This window comes from Sciurus vulgaris, assembly GCF_902686455.1.
Source record: "Sciurus vulgaris genome assembly, chromosome: X".
NCBI classification, from domain to species: Eukaryota; Metazoa; Chordata; class Mammalia; order Rodentia; family Sciuridae; genus Sciurus; species Sciurus vulgaris.
In genome coordinates, this window is record NC_136471.1 from 24,408,985 (window position 1) to 24,424,737 (window position 15,753).

Here is a 15,753-nt window from a genome sequence, read left to right on the forward strand (position 1 = left end):
ATTATGCCACAAAGCTAATGTTAGCAAATACAAGAAGATAGAGACAGTAGCATGTATTCTATCCGATCATAATGGATTGAAGTTAGAAATAAATGAAGGAGTAAAACACAGAAACTATTCCAACATCTGGAGATTAAACAATATGCTATTATATGATGAATGGATAACAGAAGATATTAGGAAGGAAATTAAAAAATTCTTAGAGGTAAATGAGAACAAAGAAACATCAAAATCTCTGGGACACTATGAAAGCAGTACTTAGAGGGAAATTTATTTCATGGAGCGCATTTAATAAAAGAAGTAAAACTCAACAAATAAACGACCTAACACTACAGCTCAAAGCCCTCGAAAAAGAAGAACAGACCAGCACCAAAAGAAGACAGGAAATAGTTAAACTCAGAGCTGAAATCAATGAAATTGAAACAAAAGAAACAATACAAAAAATTGACAAAATAAATAGTTGGTTCTTCGAAAAAATAAACAAAATTGATAAACCTTCAGCCACACTAACAAAGAGAAGACGAGAGAAAACCCAAATCACTAAAATTCGGAATGAACAAGGAAATATCACAACAGACAGGATTGAAATACAAAACATAATTAGAAGCTATTTTGAAAATCTATACTCCAACAAAATAGAAAATTTCGAAGGCATCAACAGGTTTCTAGAGACATATGAATTGCCTAATCTGAACGAGGAGGACATAAACAATTTAAATAGACCAATTTCAAGTACTGAAATCATCAAAAGCCTACCAACAAAGAAAAGTCCGGGACCAGATGGGTTCTCAGCCGAGTTCTACAAAACCTTTAAAGAAGAGCTCATTCCAATACTTCTCAAAGTATTCCATAAAATAGAAGAGGAGGGAACCCTCCCAAACTCATTCTATGAAGCCAATATCACCCTGATACCTAAACCAGACAGAGACTCATCAAGGAAAGAAAATTTCAGACCAATATCCTTAATGAACATCGACGCAAAAATTCTCAACAAAATTTTAGCTAATCGCATACAAAAACATATTAAAAAGATAGTGCACCATGATCAAGTGGGCTTCATCCCAGGGATGCAAGGTTGGTTCAACATCAGGAAAACAATAAACGTAATTCACCATATTAATAGACTTAAAGTCAAGAATCACATGATTATTTCAATAGATGCAGAAAAAGCATTTGTTAAAATATAGCACCCCTTCATGCTCAAAACACTAGAAAAAATAGGGATAGTGGGAACATTCCTTAACATTGTAAAGGCCATTTATGCTAAGCCCATGGCTAATATCATTCTAAATGGTGAAAAACTGAAAGCATTCCCCCTAAAAACTGGAACAAGGCAGGGATGCCCTCTTTCACCACTTCTATTCAACATCGTTCTTGAGACTCTGGCCAGAGCAATTAGACAAACCAAAGAAATTAAAGGGATACGAATTGGGAAAGAAGAACTCAAACTATCCCTGTTCACTGATGACATGATTATATATTTAGAGGAACCTGGAAATTCCACCAGAAAACTCTTAGAACTCATAAGTGATTTCAGTAATGTAGCAGGTTACAAGATCAATGCCCATAAATCCAACGCATTTTTATACATAAGTGATGAATCTTCAGACAGAGAAATTAGGAAAACTACCCCATTCACAATAGCCTCGAAGAAAATAAAATACTTGGGAATCAATCTCACAAAAGAGGTGAAAGACCTCTACAATGAGAACTATACAACACTAAAGAAAGAAATTAAAGAACACCTTAGAAGATGGAAAGATCTTCCATGTTCTTGGATGGGAAGAATTAATATTGTCAAAATGGCCATACTACCTAAAGTGCTATACAAATTCAATGCAATTCCAATTAAAATCCCAATGACGTACCTTACAGAAATAGAGCAAGCAATTATGAAATTCATCTGGAAGAATAAGAAACCCAGAATAGCTAAAGCAATCCTTAGCAGGAAGAGTGAAACAGGGGGTATTGCAATACCAGATCTTCAACTCTACTACAAAGCAATAGTAACAAAAACGGCATGGTATTGGTACCAAAATAGAAAGGTAGATCAATGGTACAGAATAGAGGACACGGACACAAACCCAAATAAATACAATGTTCTCATACTAGACAAAGGCGCCAAAAATATGCAATGGAGAAAAGATAGCCTCTTCAGCAAATGGTGCTGGGAGAATTGGAAATCCATATGCAACAGAATGAAACTAAACCCATATCTCTCACCATACACAAAACTAAACTCAAAATGGATTAAGGACCTCGGAATCAGACCAGAGACCCTGCAGATTATAGAAGAAAAAGTAGGTCCAAACCTTCACCTTGTTGGTCTAGGATCAGACTTCCTTAACAGGACTCCCATAGCACAAGAAATAAAAGCTAGAATCAACCACTGGGATAGATTCAAACTAAAAAGCTTTCTCTCAGCAAAGGAAACTATCAGCAATGCGAAGAAAGAGCCTACAGAGTGGGAGAATATCTTTGCCAATCATACTTCAGATAGAGCACTAATCTCCAGAATCTATAAAGAACTCAAAAAACTTTACTCCAAGAATTCAAATAATCTAGTCGACAAATGGGCTAAGGAAATGAATAGACACTTCACAGAAGAAGATCTACAAGCAATCAACAAACATATGGAAAAATGTTCAACATCTCTAGTAATAAGAGAAATGCAAATCAAAACCACCCTAAGATTCCATCTCACCCCAATTAGAATGGCGATTATCAAGAATACGAGCAACAACAGGTGTTGGCGAGGATGTGGGGAGAAATGTACACTCATACATTGCTGGTGGGGCTGCAAATTAGTGCAGGCACTCTGGAAAGCAGTGTGGAGATTCCTTAGAAAACTTGGAATGGACCCTCCATTTGACCCAGCTATCCCACTCCTTGGCCTATACCCAAAGGACTTAAAATCAGCATACTACAGAGATACAGCCACATCAATGTTCATAGCTGCTCAATTCACAATAGCCAGACTGTGGAACCAACCTAGATGCCCTTCAATTGATGAGTGGATAAAGAAACTGTGGTATATATATACAATGGAATATTACTCAGCCATAAAGAATGATAAAATTATGGCATTTGCAGGCAAATGGATGAAATTGGAGAATATCATGCTAAGTGAGATAAGCCAATCTCAAAAAGCCAAAGGACGAATGATATTGCTAATAAGTGGAGGATGACACATAATGGGGGGGAGGGAAGGGTTAGTGTTAGGGTTAGAGTTAGGGTTAGGGAGGGGGGCAAGTATGGAGGAAGGAAGTACTGTATAGAGGGTAAAGAGGGGTGGGAGGGGTGGGGGGACGGGAAAAAATAACAGATTGAATCAAACAACATTACTCTATATAAATTTATGATTACACTAATGGTATGCCTTTACGCCATGTACAAACAGAGAAACAACATGTATCCCATTTGTTTACAATAAAAAAAAGTAGTATTTAGAGTTCCTATTAAAACAGTTTACCCATGTACAACCAGAAGAATGATAAGTTATACTCCATTTATGTACGATGTGTCAAAATGTGTTTACCTGTCATGTATAACTAACATAGTAGAATGAATAAAACAAGTTTGCTTACTTAAAAAAAAATAAATAAAAAATAAAATATATCTTGAAAACAAACAAACAAAAAAAATATTTCTTTAATCATGTCTTTGAATATTGCTCTAACTTTCTCAGTAATGTCCATAGTTTTTAATGTTGGTTTTGATTCTTTGCTCTATCATTCCTCTTTTGTTTTCATGCTTGCCTGTAACATTGTATTTGTGAGTACTGTTTTCTGGGAGCTTAAGTCTCTGGATATAGACAGAAATATAGTAATAGTGGAATGGAGAGAAAAAGTCCTCTGGTTGCTTCCAAAAGATATATGTGTGTACTAGGTGGATAGGCCTGACATTTTGAAACGTGAGATAGTCTGTGAGAGAAGAATGAAGTGTGTTTTGCTACCTAATTTCAAGTGAGATATCTGTTTCCAGTGGAATGGCAGGGATGGACAAGTAGTTTCATTTCCTTTTCTCTACAGGAATCCCAGATGATGATATGAGTTAATCTTCCTTACCACCTTTGGATTAGGTTTGCAGGTTCAAGTAATTTCTCAGTCAATAGTACAATATAATGTAGTATAAATTTTATTTTAGTGGCCAAAAGTATTATTTTTTATTATTATTTTCATATCTTTAAAACTGATTACTGACCTGTTTTATTTTATTATAGCTTATAAAAGAAATTATATAATGTAACAATTCAATATGAATTGGTCTCCAAATTGTAGATCTACTTCAGTTTTATATTGATTCTGACTGTAACTGTATACTTGTTTATAGAATAAGCAACTCATAACTTTGTTTCCATGCATAAATGCTATTTTTTTCCATCTGCCCAAATCAGTTAGCCTGAACTCTAAGTGACAATACATGGTTACTGTAGTGAGTTGAATTGTGCCTTCCTGAAAGATGCTCAAATTCTATCCCTCAGTGACTGTGAATATGATCTTATATGGAAATAGGACCTTTGCAGGTGACTAAATGAAGATGAGATCATTAAAGTATGCCTTAATCTAATGTGACTGTGTCCTTACATAAAAAGGGAAATTTGGCCACAGAAATGGGCACACAGAGAGATCATGGCTATGTGATCATGAAGGCAGGAATCTCAGTGATGTATCTACAAACCAAGGGATGCAAGAGATTGCCAGCATGCTTCCAGAAGCTAGGAGGAAGGGGTGTAACAAATTCTCCTTCATGGTCTTTAGAAGAAATCAATGTTACCAACACCTTTATATTGAAGTTCTGGCCTGTACAACACAATAAATTTCTATTGCTAAGTGGCTCAGTGTTAGTGAAGTCCAGGAAGAAACAATGATATCTAAACTGCTTTCATTATTGACTCTGATGCTACTTATACAGAAAGACAGTGCTATGTTTTAGATCTGGAATGTCACCCCAAAGCTCATGTGTTAGGCAGTACAACAATGCTCAGACATGAAAAGATTGAATTATGTGGGCTCTTACCTCTTAAGTGGATTAATCCATTTGAATTAATTATTTGAATGGACTTACCGAGAATGAAAACTGTAAGCAGGTGAGGCATGACTGAAGGAAGTAGGTCACTGGAGTAAAGCTTTGGTGACAGTATCTGTATCCAGTCCCTTTGTCTTTTCTTCCTGACTTCCAAAAGCTGAGCAACTTTTCTCCAGTGTGCCCTTCTTCCATGACATTTCTACCTTGCTGCCAGGTGACCATAGGCTGAACACTCTGAAACTATGAACCAAAATAAATCTTTCCTCTTCTAAGTTGTTCTTGTCAGGTATTTTGATCACAGTGATGAAAAGCTGAGCAACACAGATGGTAATACAAGATCATTACAAAGATCTGTGACTACAACCCTATCCTCAGGAACACATCATAAGTCATGATTGTGAAATTGAAGTGGTTTCATATGTTCCTTGTTTGCTGAGGTAGGTAGATATAGAGATTTATTCATGATAAGCCTTACTAAGGACTATTGCCCTCTATTGCTTTGTAGAAAGAAAGTTAGAATAATTGGGAAAAAATTGAAAATGTGTCAGCTCTAGAATCTGAAGTCTTTTTTTTTAGCATTTCCCACTACACAATAAATCTGAGGTGCCTCTTGGTTGATTAAGGCAGCAAGAGTGTTTGGGATGCATATGTGTCCATGAGTGTTCTCAAATATGTTCATGTCTGGGAAACTGCTACCAGCTTGCTCCTTTTTGCCTTTTCATTTCCTTTTTCTCTGTTATCTCACTTCTTGAGTTAAAAGGACACTTTTATCAGTTCATGTAGGAATGCTAACCCTTCCACACCCAAGAGCTAATTATTTGGCTTGAATTGGATTTGATAAAAAGAATGGGACATGGAACCACATTATGGGTGAGTAATTTAGATAATTTGGTTTTGAGTTTGTGATAGTTTTAGTGTTTCCAATTCATGTCCTTGACCTTTTAATTTGACATGAGTTTGAACATTCACTTTACTTCTCTAGGATTTGATCCTTGACTACGTCCTTTGAAATGCTCACAAGTGTCAACCTTGTCCTCCATGTGATGGGTTGACATATTTGACTCAATGGAAATGTTACAGATCAGGTTATATGGGCAATGACTAAACAGACTCCATTTTATCTTGAGACTCCATGTTATGGAGGAAATACTTCTATGGGAATGCCACTGTACCCGTCTTAGCATGACTTGCTTGGCAATACAAAATGACAGAATGGCAATTCTTGTATAATGAAAAATTGTTCTCTTTTTGATTCCTAGTTTCCTAAACAATGTACCATGTGAACAGTGATGTCAACAGTGATTGTCAAGATATTAATTACCATTCTTTAATTTGTTCCTAAGTAAGGTCATTTTGACCCACTTCCCCTTTCTGCTTATGATATCAGATCCCATCATGTTAGATTGTAATTTTGAATCATAGCAACAGATACTTATGATTGATATACTGACTTATGTTATACAAACTCCTACAACATTATGGTCAGGACTATTCTCCCAATAGCTATTTTTGGGGCATTGTTTGAGACAGGCAGCTGACTGGCTACTAAAGACTTGGATTTGAACTTCTCAGTGGTTATTGGTCTGTTCTTAAGTTGTGCCCCAGCACATTTGGAGGCCCCAGTGAGATCCTCAGTGCCCAGTTGATAGCCACGACTCACCACTGACCTGGGGAGGGGAGAGGCCCCAAGAGCCATAGCTCCTCAGGGAAGGCCTCTGAGTGAGGTTCCTCAGCCCCAGGCTGCCATGGTCTGTGGAGCCCCGCACCAGGACTGAACTAAATTCTCGGAGAGTCTTCTGCTTCTGCACCCCAGGGGGACCAGTACATCTGTTCTGCCAGATCCTGATCCATTTCTGGGGAGTCTGAGGAAGGCTGGCCACAGCATTACTTCCCAAGTCCGGGACTATGGCAAGATGTTGCCCACGCCCTCAGTTCAAGAATCAGGAGTGGCCACTTGTCATTGTCTTTGGCATCTTACCTGTTCTGTGTTTGTTCATCTTTTCTGTTTTTTGTTGTCCTTGAATGTGGACATGGGTCAGTCTCCCTCATGTTTGTCACATACCCCCTTCAATGCACACTGACCAATTTCCAGGAATTCCAGGGAAGGGCTGCTGACTACAGGACCTGCTATGACATCTTTTCTCTCTCTAAATTCTGTGAGAGAGAATGGCCACCTTTCACAGTCAGATGGCCCCCTTGGGGGACCACCAAACTGTCTTTGGACAGCCTGGACATCCTGATCAAATGTCTTATATTATATTTTTTTAAAAAAATATGGTTAAAAAAAGTTTTTAACCATGTTCACAAAAGCTTACATTGAAATGTAAACTTCTGCCAACAGGAACTTCCAACCATTAGAGTTGGCCCACCAAAATGCCAGGCTAAAATTTTGATGGCCTCTAACCAAGAGACCAGAAAACCCAGTTTAGAACAAGACCCCAACCTGAGGGGGCTCTCCCAAGGAGACCAATGGAAGCAGAATCTCGTCCGTCCTGTCTCTTCGGGAAACTCCTTCAGGGGGGAAGGGGCACAGCCTTTGTCTATATTCTCTTAATTCTTTTCATCTCTGATGAGCAGAACCACATCAGGATGGAGGCCAGAAAGACTTTAAAAATTCAATTTTTTTTTTAGTTCATAATTTCAATCTGGTGCACATAGGGTAATTTTTGATCAGCCCTATTTTATCCAATTAGGATGTCTTTCTAATGCTCTGTTTCATTCAAAGGCCAATATACATGGGGTAACTGAATCTAATGGGTTTTTCAAAATAAGCTACAAGGTCTCTGTTTGTTTTATGTATATGTACACCAGTGTATTGTCATGTCTCCATATATTTGGTACCAAAAATTGACATATGAGCTAATAAATTAAAATTTTAAAAAATGGATCCAAACACCTTTGATTCACATGATTGAGAAGATTTTTAAATTGGGTAAACAAAAGTATGGCTTTCAAGATACTAACATAGTTTTGTTTCTAGGTGGTCAAAAATGATTAAAATATTGATGTCTGTAAAATGTCTAATATCCGTTGTTTCTAGATTTTTCTTCAATGAGGAAGATATGGCTGATGCTCTCCAATATACTTCTCAGATATCTTTGTTTCATAAAAAAATAAGTAATTTAGATTTGACAGGTATGGGATTGATCATGGATGTATTGGCTAGAGACATCTGATTGGTTTAGAGAATAAAAATACTATTAAATATAACATCAAGTACTCTTAACTCCTTAAATTCCATAGGGCATTGTACTTAAAACATTTTTGATGTTTTCATAAATTGGTAAAAGAAAAAAGAGGGTTTAAAATTACTTTATGTTATCACTAAAAACAAGGTCAATAAAAATCTCAACAGGCATTATTCCATACAAAGCATCCAAAAGTTTCAACTGTATTTCAAATAGAATTCTATATATAACATATAATATTTTACCTTATTAAAATGGAGTAATTTATCTAAATTCAGAAATTTACAAGGGTTATTTCAAAATATAAAGTTTAAAAAAGGAGATCAACAGATTAAAAATTAAAAGTTCTAGATATAAAAGTTTGTTTAGTAAAAAATGCTTCTCAGGGAAAGAAAGTCTTTATGTGATTAAATAAAGTTATATCTAAGTAAACAATAAGAAGCTGTAATTAAGTGATTAAAAAGTATATATTAAAGGTAAAATTTTAAAAGGTTTATGTGTATATATGAGTAAACAACAATTAAAACTATTTAAGATTTTTCCCTAAAGTCACATATTAATACACTAATATAAATCAAAGTCCAGTCTAAATGTTAAAATGACAAATAATTCTTAAAATATGAATTTACTCTTAACATTATGCCGGTTAAGTTTTATTCTCTAGAACTAGTCTTAAAAATATTGTCAAAATGGCCATACTACCAAAAGTGCTATACAAATCCAATGTAATTCCAAATAAAATCCCAATAACATACCTCATACAAATAGAGCAAGCAATCATGAAATACACCTGGAAGAATAAGAGACCCAGAATAGCTAAAGCAATCCTTAGAAGGAAGAATGAAGCAGGGGATATCACAATACCAGACCTTCAACTATACTACAGAGAAATACTAACAAAATCTGCATGATATTGGCACCAAAATAGTCAGGTAGATCAATGGTACAGAATAGTGAACACAGAGACAAACCCACATAGATACAGTTTTCTCATACTAGACAAAGGTGCCAAAAACATACAATGGAGAAAAGATAGCCTTTTCAACAAATAGTGCTTGGAAAACTGGAAATCCATATGCAGCAAAACGAAACTATACCCCTATTTCTTACCCTGCACAAAACTCAACTCAAAATGGATCAAGGACCTTGGAATTAGACCGGAGACCCTGCACCTAATAGAAGAAAAAGCAGGTCCAAATCTTCATCATGTCAACTTAGACTTCCTTACCATGACTTCCAAAGCACAAGAAATAAAAGCAGGAATCAATAATTGGGATACATTAAAACTAAAAAGCTTTTTCTCAGCAAAGGAAACAATCAACAATGTGAAGAGAGAGTCTACAGAGTGGGAGAAAGTCTTTGCCACACACACTTGAGATAGAGCACTAATCTCCAAAATCTATAAAGAACTCAAAAGCTTTATACCAAGAGTACAATTAACCCAGTCAATAAATGGACTAAGGAAATCAGCAGAAACTTCACAGAAGAAGATCAACATGCAATCAACAGATATATGAAAAAATGTTCAACATCTCTAGTAATAAGAGAAATGCGAATGAAAAGTACCCTAAGATTCCATCTCACCCCAATTAGAATGGCTATTATCAAGAATACGAGCAACAATAGGTGTTGGAGAGGATGTGGGGGAAAAAGTTACACTCATACATTGCTGGTGGGGCTGCAAATTAGTGCAGCCACTCTGGAAAGCAGTATGGAGATTCCTTAGAAAGCTTGGAATGGAACCACCATTTGACCCAGCTATCCCACTCCTTGGCCTATACACAAAGGACTTAAAATCAACATACTACAGTGATGCAGCCATATCAATAGTTGTAGCTGCTCAATTCATAATAGCTATATTGTGGAACCAACCTAGATGCCCTTCAATAGATGAATGGATAAAAAATTTAGGTATATATACACAATGGAATATTCTTCAGCCATAAAGAAGAATAAAATTGTCATTTGCAGGTAAATGGATAGAGTTGTAGAATATCATGCTAAGTGAAATAAGCCAATCCCAAAACCCAAAGGCCAAAATATTTCTCTGGATAAGTAGATGATGACACATAACAGGGGTGGGAGGGAGGCAAGAATGGAGGAAGGATGGATTGTGTAGAGGAAAATGAGAGGTGGAGAGGGGGTAGGAGGAATGAAAAATAACAGAATGAGACAAATATCATTACCCTATGTACATGTATGATTACACAAATGGTGCAACTCTACTTCGTACAACCAGAGAAACAATAGTTGTACCCCATTTGTGTACAATGAATCAAAATAAATAAATTTTAAAAAATTGGGGATTTGTACAATTTTGGTTAAATAGCAACTGTTATTTTAGAGTATTGTACTACATTACAATGTCTAAATTTTCTTTAAAAGCTAAACTTGGTTAACATAAAAACACCAATGTAATTTTGATTCTATTATTCTTCTTTATATATTAAATGAGTTCATATCTTCCAGGTATGCAAGTCTTTAAACTAAAAGATTAAAAAAAAACATTTTATTAAGCTGGTGTTCTCCAACTTAAAATTGTAATGGTAATATTAATCTTATCAAAATAACAAATTTTATTGGGGATTTATTTATATCATTTAATGTTATTTACCTGGAACTGAACCTTATGTTTCCTTCTACACTAGGATAAAAATGTAATTGTACTTCTAATAGGTTATGAGAACCGATCTATTTAAAGTTTAATATCATGAAGCAGGAAAATAGTTTGCCACTTTACTACACAAAAGGAAATTTAAAAGCTCTTTCAGCTTTCTTTGATTCATGTTTTAGATGTAATATCATATTGCATTAACTAACATTCATATAGACTTTGGAAACAATATATGTAAACTTTGTAAAATGATATTAAAAATAAGACAAAGATCAGCTTCAGAACTAGATGACTTTACCTAAGATTTGTGAAGATCCCCACCTCACCTGAGATAAGGCTCTGCCGCCCACCTTACTACATGTTACAGTGACTCCAGAATAAGCCAGACTCCAGCTCGTTTAAAATTATATTCAAAGATTGTTTTCTAGTTGTAAAATTAGTGTGATCTCAAAGAGGGGATATAATGTATACTTTAACTGCTACTTGTTAGTGCCTTACAAAAGTATATTAGGCTATCATCTATAGAGAGATATTAAATAAAATTGGGTAAATGATTGTAAAGTCATAGACATTATGTTAAAACCCAGTACTCTTACTGTATGACTGGTGAAACTGACTTGCTGAATGTTTAAGACCAAGACTTGAAAGACTGAGATTAAAATAAAGGGGCTAAGAGAATCAATATTTGGCTCTTGCCCTTGAAGTCAGCCTAAACCTAGTAACAAGAGAACTTCTCTAAGGAGCTTTGCAACTCTAGGCCACACAACCTCCTGATCAGGGAGATTGATAAGACCACTGCAGGATGAGAAGCCAATCAGTGCACCTGCTGCAGAGGAGGGTCCTTGGAAAAGGGAGACATCCCTAATGCTTCCAAGGGAAGCCACCTCATCAAAGAGACCCTAGGTAATGAATGGCACTAAAGGAGCTAAGAAGCTTCTCTCAAGAACCCCATGAGTGACCCCTATGGGAACTCAGTTGACTCTTAACAACAGATAGGAACAAGGTCAATTTGACCAACTTGATCTTAAAATCCTAGCAAAAACAGCTAAAACCAAAACACAGCCATTGCTGGATATTAAAAAAAAAAATGAAACAATAGTTATCTTAATGTAACTTGACATGTTCACATGTGCTAGCCCCCAGAATAAGTAAAACTGGAGGTAACAAAAAAAAAAATTCTTAGACAAAAATGACTGATAGCTCTCAAAAGAAACAGCCAGAGTTATAAGTTTTTAGTCAGTATAAGGCCTATGGATCTTTCTAACCTCTATTCAGGTAGTTTTAATCAATGTTTGCTAGTATAATTCTCTAGCCCTAAGTAACAAGAATAAAGGGATCTCTACTAAGCAAAGAGGTCATACCAATAAAATGTTATTTTACAAAAATCAAATGACATTAGGAAATTTAACTAAATGTTGTGTTTACATCCCTGATACCTCGGACAATGTTAAAGATTGACAAATAAAGGCTTTATCCTCTCCAGCCTTGTTATGCTTTGTTAGGACTTGTTATGGGGAAAATGTCTCTTCCACCTCCTGGTAAGAGATTATTGATTTCTATCATCTTCATGATATTCATTGACATGTTCCAGATGCTGCAATATTTATTTTGTATTAATCTCATTTCAGTATTCATGCCTTTTTGTTTCTTTCTTAGAACCAGACTTTTACCCCTAGATAGACCCAATTTTTGAAAACAAACTCCAAACTGCTTGCCCCACCCCAGGTTGCCCACTCTCAGCTCGAAGCAGCAAGAGTGGTCATTGCCATTTTTCCTTATAGTAGTAAGATGTCCCTGAAATTAGAGGGGTATTAAAAAAATTAAAAGACAGTTAATATAGATAGGTAATTGGGTTAAATCACAAAAATAAAAGCAAGTTTGGGTCCAGAAAGTTGGAGGCAAATAACCTCTGAGAGATGAAAATGTTAATGCTTTCAGAACATTTCCTCCACCCTTACCAAGAACCTGCTCCTGTTCCAACCTGTTGTTAAGTCTTTTCAATAGGTTCAACTTATGAGAGAACCAGCCCCAAGTGACCACTGATCTCCAACACCCATTCCAGCCAGGAGACTATATGTACGTCAAACAGTTCCAGAAAAAAGGACTAATGCCTGGCTGGAAGAGGGAACATTACTCACAACATGAATTTATCACATCTGAATCAAGACAACAGAAAAATGAACATCCCTCAGAGGCCCCAAACAGCCTCTAAATGTAAGACTGTAAAAGTATTAATCATGTTTTTTTTCTTGCTTATTCTTACACCTCTACTGTTGTACTTGTGGTACAATTTGTTGCCCCTGAGGGAACATGGTTTGCTTGTACATCAGGAGTAACTCCATGCCTGGCCCTTCAACTTTTCAAGATTACCCAGTGGGATGAATTCTGTGTTACTGTTCACAACACTCCCCAGGTATACTATTATGATGGGGAAGGAGGAAAGGATTATCTGAGGCTAATACACTGATCTAAACGAGTGGCCCTTGTCTTAGTTCCCTCCTTAGTGGGATGAGTTAGAGCTGGCTCCACTGCTGTAGGGACCACTGCATTCATTACAGGATACAAAATTTCAAAACCTTAAGTTGACAAATAAATCTGAACTTAAGTGAATTAAAAAACTCTGTAAGCCACTTAAAAAATTCCCTTGATTCACTTGCTGAGGTAGTTTTAAAAAACAGAAGAGGGTTAAATTTGCTGTTTTTAAAATAAGGAAAATTATGTATGGCGTTAGGGGAGGCCTATTGTTTCTATACTAACCACTCAGGTGTCATTCATGATACTTTATCTTTGATTACAAAAAGGCTCAAAAAAAAAAAAAAAAAGAAAAGAAAAATGGAGAAAAAGCTAAAATTCTTAGGGAAATTGGTACCAAAATCTGTTCTCTTGGTCCCCCTGGTTAACTACTCTAATAACCGCAATGGTGGGACTTCTCATCCTAGTTATATTGGGGTTTTTAATTGGGCCATGCATGCTAAACTGTTAAACGAAATATGTTAGAGGTAGAATCCAATCTATTAAACTGATGATGTTACACACCCACTACAATCACCTCTGTATGAATAATAAATCAATGATTCAATTATGTGCATAAAATCAGTGGGGAATATGATGGGTTGACATATTTGACTCCATGGAAATGTTATAGGCCAGGCTATATGAGCAACGACTAAATAGACTCCATTTTACCCTGAGACTCCATATCATGTAGGAAATGCGTCTCCTGTGGGAACACCTCACCTCTGTACCCATCAACAGTTGCTTAGCATGACTTGTTTGGCAACACAAAATGGCAATTCTTATATAATGTAAAATTGTTCTCTTTTTGATTCCTATTTTTCCTAATCAATGCACCATGTCAACAGTGATCATTTAGATGTTAGTAACCATTTTTTAGTTTGTACCTAAGTAAGGTCCTTCTGACCCACTTCCCCCTCTGCTAATGATTTCAGGTCCCATGATATAGTTTGTAATTTTGAATAATAGCAACAGACACTTATGATTGATGTACGGATTCATGGTATAAAACCCCCTGCAACCCTATAGTTGAGCTGTTCTCCCAATAGCCATTTTTGGGGGTGTTGTATGAGACAGTGAGCCAGCTGGCTTACTAAAGACTCTCAAATTTGGACTTCTCAGTGGTGATTGGTCTGTTCTTAAGTTGCGCTCCATAATACTCTACACTATCTTCAGTGTCCTTTTAGTAAATCTGACTGTTTTATGTTAAAATTTTTCATAGACGACTACTTGAACACTAATATCTGATCCCTTTCAAATAATATCATACAAAGCTGTTAATAATCTGATCTCTATTTTTCTAGGAGTGTAACGTGCCTAAGATTAAAAAATATGCTCTTACCTTCGAGGAGCAAATCATGGCAATACTTGAGATTCCCCCAGAGTAACCACTCAATACATGATTGTTGAATTAAGCATTAAAGGGTATTGGGCCATGGCATGAGATGAGGATAATTCTGGGCTCAAAGTATCTCTTGGAGTCTAAGTGGAACACCACAGCAGGACAGGAGAAGCACATGAAATGTTGTAGTATGGTGGTAGGGCATTAATGACAGGGATGTAGTGAACCTGTAGAGAAACTTTGCCAGCTTTGCAGCTCTGCTTTGTTAAGAACACTTCTCTAGTATCTGTGAAGAATGTGCCAGAGAAGGAGACTGACTAGGGCATATTTTTGGAAGATCTATTATTTGAATCCTGCCGTGTCAATGAATAAATGGACATTTGGCTAATCTATGCACAATTCCCTTTTGCACATCCAGACTTGAAACATTATAGTGTCCTGCTAAGGCTTTAGACAATAGGATTTGTGCATTCATAAAGTCAGAATCAAAGACTAATCCATACTTGGTTATTCTGAGTGAAGTAAAACACAGTAATTCATTTTCATTATAGATCGGGCATGCTGAGTACAGGAACTGATCCATTACCAAAATCTGCTGTCTGTTCTCCATTAAGCCTGCTGAGGCAAGGGTCAGCCTGACACCTCACGGTGGGTAAGCCAGGGGGAGGAGGAACATTCCCAGGAGTGAGAAGTTGGCCAAGGTAATTTACACTGATCCTTGGTATTCAAAGAATTTAACTAAATGGCTTCTGTCAAAGCCTTCTGTGGTAACAGCTTTTGTGGTAAATATGTGATGATGACTTAGGAAGTTTCATGAAGGTTGAACAGATGTGCAAAGTTTGTCTTTAAATAATCTAGAAACCAAGATCTCTCTCCCCGACCCCCGTGTGCGTGTGTGTTTGTGTGTGTTATTAGGGATTAAATCCAGGGCTTCACATAAGCATTCTACCTTTAAGCTACCTTCTCAGCTCTTTATTTCAAGACACATTCTCATTAAGTTGCCCAGGCTGACTTTAACTTGCCATCCTCCTACTTTAGCCTCCCAAGTAGCTGGAGTTACAGATACA